General features: G+C 45.3%; 1 pseudogene; it reads right to left on the reverse strand.

The window, feature by feature from the left end:
* Positions 1–3,363: 3,363 nt before the first annotated feature.
* Positions 3,364–12,263, reverse strand: part of LOC115183982 (neuroserpin-like) — a 40,784-nt pseudogene continuing 31,884 nt past the window's right edge.

The following is a 12,263-nucleotide window of genomic DNA, read 5'->3' on the forward strand; positions in this document are numbered from 1 at the left end:
TCATTTGCTCACATTGTATATAGTCTTATTTTTTTTTCTACTGTATTATTGACTGTATGTTGTTTACTCCATGTGTAACTCTGTGTTGTTGTATGTTGTCGAACTGCTTTGCTTTATCTTGGCCAGGTCGCAATTGTAAATGAGAACTTGTTCTCAACTTGCCTACCTGGTTAAATAAAGGTGAAATAAATAAATAAATAAAAACATTGTTCTGTAATTATATCATACTGCCTACATTGTTCTGTAATGATATCATACTGCCTACATTGTTCTGTAATTATATTATACTGCCTACATTGTTCTGTAATGATATCATACTGCCTACATTGTTCTGTAATTATATCATACTGCCTACATTGTTCTATAATTACATTTTACTGCCTGCATTGTTCTGTAATTACATTATACTGCCTACATTGTTCTGTAATTACATTATACTGCCTACATTGTTCTGTAATTATATCATACTGCCTACATTGTTCTTTAATTACATTTTACTGCCTGCATTGTTCTGTAATTACATTATACTGCCTACATTGTTCTGTAATTATATCATACTGCCTACATTGTTCTGTAATTACATTATACTGCCTACATTGTTCTGTAATTATATCATACTGCCTGCATTGTTCTGTAATTACATTATACTGCCTACATTGTTCTGTAATGATATGATTATACTGCCTACATTGTTCTGTAATTATATCATACTGCCTACATTGTTCTGTAATTACATTATACTGCCTACATTGTTCTGTAATTATATCATACTGCCTACATTGTTCTGTAATTACATTATACTGCCTACATTGTTCTGTAATTATATCATACTGCCTACATTGTTCTGTAATTATATCATACTGCCTACATTGTTCTGTAATTATATCATACTGCCTACATTGTTCATTGTCCCCTCCTGCTTTGGTGAGGCTGCAGGTTGTCCAGTATGCCAACATTGTTCTGTATTGGTATGATAATGCTGCCAACATGGTTCTGTATTGATATGATAATGCTGCCAACATTGTTCTGTAATGATATGATAATACTGCCAACAGTGTTCTGTATTGATATGATAATGCTGCCAACATGGGTCTGTATTGATATGATAATGCTGCCAACATGGGTCTGTATTGATATGATAATGCTGCCAACATGGGTCTGTAATGATATGATAATGCTGCCAACAGTGTTCTGTAATGATATGATAATGCTGCCAACAGTGTTCTGTATCGATATGATAATGCTGCCAACAGTGTTCTGTAATGATATGATAATGCCTACAGCTTTCTTTCCATCATCTGGAATGAGAGGGAGGAGACGAGGAGAGGAAGCCTATGAGATGCAGCCTCATTCCCTAGTCTTGTCTGTCCTCCCGTGTGCCATTGACTACTTCTGTGATCAGCTCTCTTTCCCCCCTCCATGCCAAATGATGGTCCTATACTTGCCCCAAAAATAATATTGCTCAGATTTGGTCTAGGCCTACTCTGTTCTTGCCGCTGTGAGGTATAGTGATGCATCCAGAGGTCTTGTCAAGGTCATTTCTAGTCTTAACGTGACAATACTGTTATATGGCCTTTTACCTCAGAGGGTCATCATCAGAAATGATGTAATTACTATTACAGTGCAATGTAAGTAGAGTAATTACAATGCTACTACATAGGTATAAGAGCAATTTAATGTAAAGTAGTGTTACCAAATGCAATTACATACAAAAAGACACCAGACAATTGTAACTGGAACACATTGATATTTAATTTTCAGTAAAAGAGTGAATACAGCTGGTGTTATAATTTCTCCCTGTTTCATCCAAACGCAGTCTCCAACTGCATGCCTCTTAGCAACCTGTTCACCTACCTGCAAAAGCCTCCACTAAAATCAACAACTTATAAGGCATATTAGTTCATCAGGATTGTAACCAAGTACTTTTATAGCATCAAATAAAAAAAAAATGGAACCAAGATAGAATTACTAAGATTCTTACTAAGATTAAATACATAAATTATCTGCACACGTTTTTTTAGTTTGTTGTTGTTGTTGCAATAAATATCTAGTCTGGCATCTAAGACAGTAGTAAACGGACAGGGATAGAATGGTGGTGATTTGGGAGACACACCTTAAAAACGACAGTGTGTGTGTGTTTATGTGTGTGTGTGTGTGTGAGGCTAGTGAATTTTAAGGAGCAGTGCATGGATATATAATTTATTTCTACTGATCCAATAGATAATAGAAAACATTACTTTTCTTTATATTTCTTTATATTTTCAAAAGTATGTGGACAACCCTTCAAATGAGTGCATTCGGCTATTTCAGCCACACCCGTTGCTGACAGGTGTAATAAAAATCGAGCACACAGCCATGCAATCTCCATAGACAAACATTGGCAGTAGAATGGCCCGTACTGAAGAGCTGAGCGACTTTCAACGTGCACCTTTCCAACAATTCAGTTCATGAAATGTCTGCCCTGCTAGAGCTGCCCCGGTAAACTAAGTTATGTTATTGTGAAGTGGAAACATCGAGGAGTAACAACGTCTCAGCCAAGAAAGTGGTAGGCTACACAAGCTCACAGAACGGGACCGCAGAGTGCTGAAGCGCGTAGCGTGTACAAATTCTGTCCTCGGTTTCAACAGTCACTACCGAGTTCCAAACTGCCTCTGGAAGCAACGACAGTAAAATAACTGTTCATCAGGAGCTTTATGAAATTAGTTTCCATGGCCGAGCAGCCACACACAAGCATCAGATCAACATGCGCAATGCTAAGAGTCGGCTGGAGTGGTATAAAGCTCTCCGCCATTGGACTCTGGAGCAGTAGAAACACGTTCTTTGGAGTGATGAATCACGCTTCACCATCTGGCAATCCGATGGATGAATCTGGGTTTGGCAGATGCCAGGAGAACGCTACCTGCCCAAATGCATAGTGCCAACTGTAAAGTTTGGTGGATGAGGAATAATGATTGTGGACTGTTTTTCATGGTTTGGGCCCTTTAGTTCCAGTGAAGGGAAATCTTACGCTACAGCATACAATGACATTCTAGACAATTCTGTGCTTCCAACTTTGTGGCAACAGTTTGGTGAAGGCCATTTCCTGTTTCAGCATGACAATACCCCCGTGCACAAAGCGAGGTCCATACAGAAATGGTTTGTCGAGATCAGTGTGGGAGAACTTGACTGGCCTGCACAGAACCCTGACCTCAACCCCATCGAACACCTTTGGGATGAATTGGATCGCAGACTGCCAGCCAGGTCTAATCACCCAACATCAGTGCCCAACCTCACTAATGCTCTTGTGTCTGAATGGAAGCAAGTCCCCGCAGCAATGTTCCAACATCTAGTGGAAAAACCTCCCAGAAGAATGGAGGATGTTATAGCAGCAAAGTGGGGGGACCAACTCCATATTAATACCCATGATTTTGGAATGAGATGTTCGATGAGCAGGTGTCCACATACTTTTGTTCATGTTGTGTATTTACATCTCTCTTTTGTGGTTAAAGCTTACAGTATCAAAACACAGTCACATTATATGTATATATCAATATATATAATATATAGAATAGGAATCATATATATTCTCGATAAGAGTATAAAAACACAGCCGACGATGGGGAGAGGAAAGGTTGTGTTTATGGCGTCGTTTTGCCTGGATCTGATTGGCTTTGAGCATATGACCACATAGCAGGATAGCAGCACACTGGAATCCCATTGGCCGTCTTCATAGTTACATGGAGTCGTTGTCGAAGTCAGTGGGGTCGATGACCTCTGGTGTCATAACCCTGCCCATGAACAGGATAGAACCTGGAGAGGAGAGAAAGAAACTGTCAGGGAAGATACTAAGGTCAGATACATAGAGACAGAGACAGACTGACGTACGACAGACAGACCGACAGCGTAACACACACCTGTCCTGCGGTTTCTGATGATGAAGAAGAAGGGGTGATCAGCCATGACCTGAGGGTTCAGAACCAGAGTCCTGGTAAGGGCCATCATTCCTACAGAGAGGGAGAGAACATTCAACACACGGGGAGATTCTCAGTTGCATACGTTTTCTCTCCTTGCCTCCTTCTCAAAACCCATTGGATAAGAAAGCCAGGAGTCCCTCCCCTCTGTCCTTCTGCCCAATGGGTTTTAAGAAGGAGGCGAGGAGAGAGGATGCAAGGAGTATACAATTGAGTGTCATTTAAATTTACTGACACTGAACAGTCAGCAGGAGGGGGCACTGTTTATATATCATCCATATGGAAGACACCACAGTACAGCAGTGGGAAGACACCACAGTACAGCAGTGGGAAGACACCACAGTACAGCGGTGGGAAGACACCACAGTACAGCAGTGGGAAGACAACACATTACTGCAGTGGGAAGACACCACAGTACAGCAGTGGGAAGACACCACAGTACAGCAGTGGGAAGACAACACAGTACTGCAGTGGGAAGACACCGCAGCACTGCAGTGGGAAGACAACACAGTACTGCAGTGGGAAGACAACACAGTACTGCAGTGGGAAGACACCACAGTACAGCAGTGGGAAGACACCACAGTACTGCAGTGGGAAGACAACACAGTACTGCAGTGGGAAGACAACACAGTACAGCAGTGGGAAGACACCGCAGCACTGCAGTGGGAAGACAACACAGTACTGCAGTGGGAAGACAACACAGTACTGCAGTGGGAAGACAACACAGTACTGCAGTGGGAAGACAACACAGTACAGCAGTGGGAAGACAACACAGTACTGCAGTGGGAAGACACCACAGTACAGCAGTGGGAAGACAACACAGTACTGCAGTGGGAAGACACCACAGTACTGCAGTGGGAAGACAACACAGTACTGCAGTGGGAAGACAACACAGTACAGCAGTGGGAAGACAACACAGTACTGCAGTGGGAAGACACCACAGTACAGCAGTGGGAAGACAACACAGTACAGCAGTGGGAAGACAACACACAGGATCGACTCTGACAGAGATTGACAAGAAGAATAGAAAAGAGACAGGGTACTAATAGACGGAGAGAGAGAGAGAGAGAGATAGAGAGTGGGATAGAGAGAGGGATAGAGAGGAACAGAGAGAGGAACAGAGGGATAGAGAGAGAGAGGGAGGTATTGAGAGAGAGGAATAGCAAGAGCACAGGTGGATAGAGAGAAGGAAACATTTAAAAGCAAAAGAGAGCGAGAGAGAGAGATGCAGAGAGAGAGAGATGCAGAGAGAGAGAGATGCAGAGAGAGACACAGAGAGCGAGAGATGCAGAGAGAGACACAGAGAGCGAGAGATGCAGAGAGAGAGACAGAGACAGCGAGAGACAGAGAGACAGCGAGAGAGAGAGAAAGAGACAGAGAGAGAGAGAGAGAGAGAGAGAGAGAGAGAGAGAGAGAGAGAGAGACAGAGACAGAGAGGGACAGCGAGAGAGAGAGAGAGCAGAAAGACAGTAAGGGTAGACCCCGCAGACAGAATGTAATTTCAGGAAGTTAACGATGAGGTCAGTAAGGGTAATAGAGAAAGTGGACAGGATATAAAGCGGTCCTCTGATGAGGGGTGGTGGAGGTGAGGAGATGATGATGATGCAACCATGAGGTCACCTGATCCTGCAGCTCCCTCCGCCCCCTCCTCGGTCACCTCCAGGTAGGCCTTCTGCACCGCCTTCCCAATGAACAGGTCCTTACCGTCTGGACCATACACACACACACACACACACACACACACACACACACACACACACACACACACACACACACACACACACACACACACACACACACACACACACACAAACATGTAAAGTGTTTCTAACACTCCTGGCTGAGACTGTTAAAGATTTCTATCCAACTATTTCCATCCTCTGACGCACGGCGCCATTCTGTCAATCTGACCGGCCCACTCGGCATGAGATACCTTGGTAGAGATGTTCAGATCAACCCACTCAGCTTGAGGTACCTTGGTAGAGATGTTCAGATCAACCCACTCAGCTTGAGGTACCTTGGTAGAGATGTTCAGATCAACCCACTCAGCATGAGATACCTTGGTAGAGATTTTCAGATCAACCCACTCAGCTTGAGGTACCTTGGTAGAGATGTTCAGATCAACCCACTCAGCTTGAGGTACCTTGGTAGAGATTTTCAGATCAACCCACTCAACTTGAGGTACCTTGGTAGAGATTTTCAGACTGATCCACTCAGCTTGAGGTACCTTGGTAGAGATGTTCAGACTGACCCACTCAGCATGAGGTACCTTGGTAGAGATGTTCAGACTGACCCACTCAGCATGAGGTACATTGGTAGAGATTTAAGGTGTGTCTTTCCGTCTGATCAGAGTCATGTATAGAGAGTTAAGCCAATTTGGTTTCTATTTGAAAGTTCCTCAGAGCGCCACTTTCTCCTCCATAGCCGTTGCTAAGTGATAATGTACACCTCAGCGTTGTGCTGTTTATTTCTGATAGTTTTCTGAACCTATGATGATGTCCAGCGAAAGCAGACATGCAATTTGTTGACACCACAACACAGTAAAGACTTGGTTACACATTATCCCCAATGCTAATCAATAAATACACTACCGTTCAAAAGTTTGGGGTCACTTAGAAATGTCCTTGTTTTTGAAAGTCCTTAACTGGCAGCTTCATGAAATACTACCCACAAAACACCAGTCTCAACGTCAACAGTGAAGAGGTGACTCCAGGATGCTGGCCTTCTAGGCAGATTTGCAAAGAAAAAGCCATATCTCAAACTGGCCAATAAAAAGAAAAGATTAAGATGGGCAAAAGAACACAGACACTGGACAGAGGAACTCTGCCTAGAAGGTCAGCATCCCGGAGTCGCCTCTTCACTGTTGACGTTGAGACTGGGGTTTTGTGGGTATTATTTAATGAAGCTGCCAGCTGAGGACTTGTGAGGCATCTGTTTCTCAAAGTAGACACGAATGTACTTGTCCTCTGCACCGGGGCCTCCCACTCCTCTTTCTATTCTGGTTAGAGCCAGTTTGCGCTGTTCTGTGAAGGGAGTAGTACACAGCATTGTATGAGATCTTCAGTTTCTTGGCATTTTCTCACATGGAATAGCCTTCATTTCTCAGAACAAGAATAGACTGACGAGTTTCAGATGAAAGGTCTTTGTTTCTAGCCATTTTGAGCCTGTAATCGAACCCACAAATGCTGATGCTCCAGATACTCAACTAGTCTAAAGGCCAGTTTTATTGCTTCTTTAATCAGAACAACAGTTTTCAGGTGTGCTAACATAATTGCAAAAGGGTTTCCTAATGATCAATTAGCCTTTTAAAATGATAAACTTGGATTAGCTAACACAACGTGCCATTGGAACACAGGAGTGATGGTTGCTGATAATGGGCCTCTGTTCGCCTATGTAGATATTCCATTTAAAAAAAATCAGCCGTTTCCAGCTGCAATAGCCATTTACAACATTAACAATGTCTACACTATATTTCTGATCAATTTTATGTTATTTTAATGGACAAAAAAACCCAAGGACATTTCTAAGTGACCTCAAACTTTTGAACGGTAGTGTATGTCTGTTAAATTCACTGTCTGTTTACAGCGGGTAATTTCCTGGCACAGCCAGAAGAGGACTGGCCAACCCTCAGAGCCTGATTCCTCTCTAGGTTTCTTCCTAGGTTCTGGCCTTTCTAGGGAGCTTTTCCAAGCCACCGTGCTTCTACATCTGCATTGCTTGCTGTTTGGGGTTTTAGGCTGCGTTTCTGTACAGCACTTTGTGACATTGGCTGATATAAAAAGGGCTTTATAAATACATTTTATAGATTGATTTCATAGGACACTGTCTGAAGCACTCTGGCTGCTCTGTTTACAGAGGGTCATTTCATAGGGAACTGTATGAACAGCTGCTGTACCAACATTTAGAGAATAAAGGCTCTAAAACTGTCATGTTTAACTATTCTGTTGGTTTGGAAAAGTTTGTACTTGTTCTCTGTTGATAGGAAGTGATGTCAGAGCTCATCCCTGAAAGTACAAGGAACCAAGGTCACCAGGATGACACACGGACGATTCACATGAACACGTAAACACAAGAGTATTAACCTGGAATCTTTCTCCAGGAGGTTGGACAGTTTCTCTGATGCTGTTTGATGTTCCCCCACCTCATATTGTATAATTACATTAGATGTATAAAACCCACTGCTGCTTGTTCCTCAGACCCTTTTCCCTACACCCACTCCAATTAAAGACCAACAATAACAGTCATCTCACTTGTAATGGCGTTGGTGTGTGTGTGTGTGTGTGTGTGTGTGTGTGTGTGTGTGTGTGTGTGTGTGTGTGTGAGAGAGACGTGGGCAGGCTGGGAAGGGCTCCTACCTGTCATGGCGGAGAGGTGTGTGTGTGTGTGTGTGTGTGTGTGTGTGTGTGTGTGTGTGTGTGTGTGTGTGTGATGTGGGAAGGCTGGGAAGAGCTCCTACCTGTCATGGCGGAGGTCTGTGTGTGTGTGTGTGTGTGTGTGTGTGTGTGTGTGTGTGTGTGTGTGTGTGTGTGTGTGTGTGTGTGTGTGTGTGAGACGTGGGCAGGCTGGGAAGAGCTCCTACCTGTCATGGCGGAGGTCTGTGTGTGTGTGTGTGTGTGTGTGTGTGTGTGTGAGAGACGTGGGCAGGCTGGGAAGAGCTCCTACCTGTCATGGCAGAGAGGTCAGCATCTCTAGTGAAGATGTTCTTGATGCCCAGATCCTGCAGAGTCTCCATCAGATCTACCTTCTGCTCAACCTTAAACCTGACAATACACACACATACAATGGAACAAGTGTGTGTGTGTGTGAGAGAGAGACTGTGTGTGTGTGTGTGTTTTCTCCTCTACCTGGGCAGGTAGACCTCCACCTTCTGCCTCTTGACGTTGTTGGCCCACTCCTCCAGGAGAGGGGCTCTGATGATTGGCTCCAGCACTGCCAGGGGGACTTCCTGTCTGGGTAACACCACCAGCATGCTCATGTCCTCTCCTTCATAGGGCATCTCCAACACCTGGTACACACCTCCTGCCTCGGATGAACCATCACTGAATTCACCTGACACACACACACACACACACACACACAGGCAGACAATGTCAGAGACACAATAACAGACTCTGAGAGACAGAAGAGACACAGAAGAGAGAAGAGACAGAAGAGAGAAGAGACAGAAGAGAGAAGATAAGAATAGCACTTTCTGGAACATTTGCTTTTTTGTGCAAAAGGGTGTGTGTATGTGTCTGTGAGAGTGTGTTTGTTTGTGAGGGTGTGTGTATGTTTGTGATAGAGTATATGATTTATATACAGACATCTCTTGGGGGACCTGTTTCTATTCCCACTGGTACATGAGAGTTTACACACACACACACACACACACACACACACACACACACACACACACACACACACACACACACACACACACACACACACACACACACACACACACACAGAGAGAGACAGACAGAGACACACACACACACACAGAGAGAGAGACAGACAGAGACACACACACACACACACACACACACACACAGAGAGAGAGAGAGACAGAGACACACACACAAAGACACACACACAGAGACACACACACCCCTACCGTAGTAGAAGTCTCCCTGCTGGTACATCATGTGTGTCTGGGCTTCGCTCCCGTCATCCTTGCTGAAGGAGAAGGTTCTGGTGTTTTCCGGTCTGAACTGGTTCTTCCAGCTGCCCCGGAAGTACACAGCGTTGACCAGGGTCAGCTGGGTCACACTGCTGAAGTCATCAGCTGACAGCAGGTCACGGATCTTCCCTGGAGGGAGGGAGGGAGGGAGACAGACAGACAGACAGACAGACAGACAGACAGACAGACAGACAGACAGACAGACACACACACACACAGCGGTTAACTTATATGCATGCCTGTATATATAACCACATGCATTAGGTGACATTCAAATCAAATCAAATTTATTTATATAGCCCTTCGTATATCAGCTGAAATCTCAAAGTGCTGTACAGAAACCCAGCCTAAAACCCCAAACAGCAAGCAATGCATGTGAAAGAAGCACGGTGGCTAGGAAAAACTCCCTAGGAAAAACTCCCTAGAAAGGCCAAAAACCTAGGAAGAAACCTAGAGAGGAACCAGGCTATGAGGGGTGGCCAGTCCTCTTCTGGCTGTGCCGGGTGGATATTATAACAGAACATGGTCAAGATGTTAAAATGTTCATAAATGACCAGCATGGTCAAATAATAATAATCATAGTAGTTGTCGAGGGTGCAACAAGCACGTCCGGTGAACAGGTCAGGATTCCGTAGCCGCAGGCAGAACAGTGGGAACTGGAGCAGCAGCATGGCCAGGTGGACTGGGGACAGCAAGGAGTCATCATGCCACACACAGACTCACTCTCAGTGTGGTTCTCCACCCAGCCATTGATCTGCTCTGCCACGGCTGCTGAGTCGCTGAAGTCCACCGTCTCCACCTCCGCCCGGAAGTACTTCTTCATCAGCCGAAGGAACTCCGGGTTAAAGGTCACGCCACTCTGCAGGAAGAGGGAGTTGGCCAATCGGATGATGTAGTGGGCGTGGTCTTCAGACAGAGCCCCTGTCAGGTTCTGAAGCAGAGAGAACTCCTCATCTGGGAGACGGACAGAGAGACAGACGTCTTACTCACTGGGAGGTGGCTGTGTGAATGTGTGTGTGTTCTTCAGTGTGTATACCTGTCGGTAGGTGGCTGTGTGAGTGTGTGTGTGTTCTGCGGTGTGTATACCTGTCGGTAGGTGGCTGTGTGAGTGTGTGTGTGTTCTGCAGTGTGTATACCTGTCGGTAGGTGGCTGTGTGTGTGTGTGTGTGTTCTGCGGTGTGTATACCTGTCGGTAGGTGGCTGTGTGAGTGTGTGTGTGTTCTGCAGTGTGTATACCTGTCGGTAGGTGGCTGTGTGAGTGTGTGTGTGTTCTGCAGTGTGTATACCTGTCGGTAGGTGGCTGTGTGAGTGTGTGTGTGTTCTGCGGTGTGTATACCTGTCGGTAGGTGGCTGTGTGAGTGTGTGTGTGTTCTGCAGTGTGTATACCTGTCGGTAGGTGGCTGTGTGAGTGTGTGTGGGTTCTGCAGTGTGTATACCTGTCGGTAGGTGGCTGTGTGTGTGTGTGTGTTCTGCGGTGTGTATACCTGTCGGTAGGTGGCTGTGTGAGTGTGTGTGTGTTCTGCAGTGTGTATACCTGTCGGTAGGTGGCTGTATGTGTGTGTGTGTGTTCTGCAGTGTGTATACCTGTCGGTAAGTGGCTGTGTGAGTGTGTGTGTGTTCTGCGGTGTGTATACCTATCGGTAGGTGGCTGTATGTGTGTGTGTGTGTTCTGCAGTGTGTATACCTGTCGGTAGGTGGCTGAAGCCGACAGCCTGGCGTATCTGTGTGAGGGAGGCCCCGCGGGCCCCCAGCTCCACCATGCCCAGGGCCACAGCCACACTGAGGGGAGAGAAGATGATGTTGTCGTCCCCCCCCCCGCGCCTGCAGCTGGTGGTACAGTCTGACAGAGAACTCAGCCGTGGTGTCCTCCGGAATGTCAGCCGCACGGCAACCAGGGCCCGGCAACAGGAGGAGGGGCAGGAGGCCGGTAATAAACATGGGAAAGTTGAGAGCTAGAGAGAGACAGAGAGACAGAGAGAGAGAGAATTCTTCAGCATGTTTTTACAAAAAGATAGATTTAGAGTTAGAGAAACTTGGATTTTTTGGCAGGGACATATACAGGATACTACCCTCCACAACATAACCTTCACTATGTCAACAGGACATATACAAGATACTACCCTCCACAGCATAACCTTCACTATGTCACCAGGACATATACAGGATACTACCCTCCACAACATAACCTTCACTATGTCACCAGGACATATACAGGATACTACCCTCCACAGCATAACCTTCACTATGTCACCAGGACATATACAGGATACTACCCTCCACAACATAACCTTCACTATGTCACCAGGACATATACAGAATACTACCCTCCACAACATAACCTTCACTATGTCACCAGGACATATACAGGATACTACCCTCCACAACACAACCTTCACTATGTCACCAGGACATATACAGGATACTACCCTCCACAACATAACCTTCACTATGTCACCAGGACATATACAGGATACTACCCTCCACAACATAACCTTCACTATGTCACCAGGACATATACAGAATACTACCCTCCACAACATAACCTTCACTATGTCACCAGGACATATACAGAATACTACCCTCCACAGCATAACCTTCACTATGTCACCAGGACATATACAGGATACTACCCTCCACAACATAACCTTCACTAT

The sequence above is a fragment of the Salmo trutta genome, unplaced genomic scaffold, assembly GCF_901001165.1.
Source record: "Salmo trutta unplaced genomic scaffold, fSalTru1.1, whole genome shotgun sequence".
In the NCBI taxonomy this organism is placed as follows: domain Eukaryota; kingdom Metazoa; phylum Chordata; class Actinopteri; order Salmoniformes; family Salmonidae; genus Salmo; species Salmo trutta.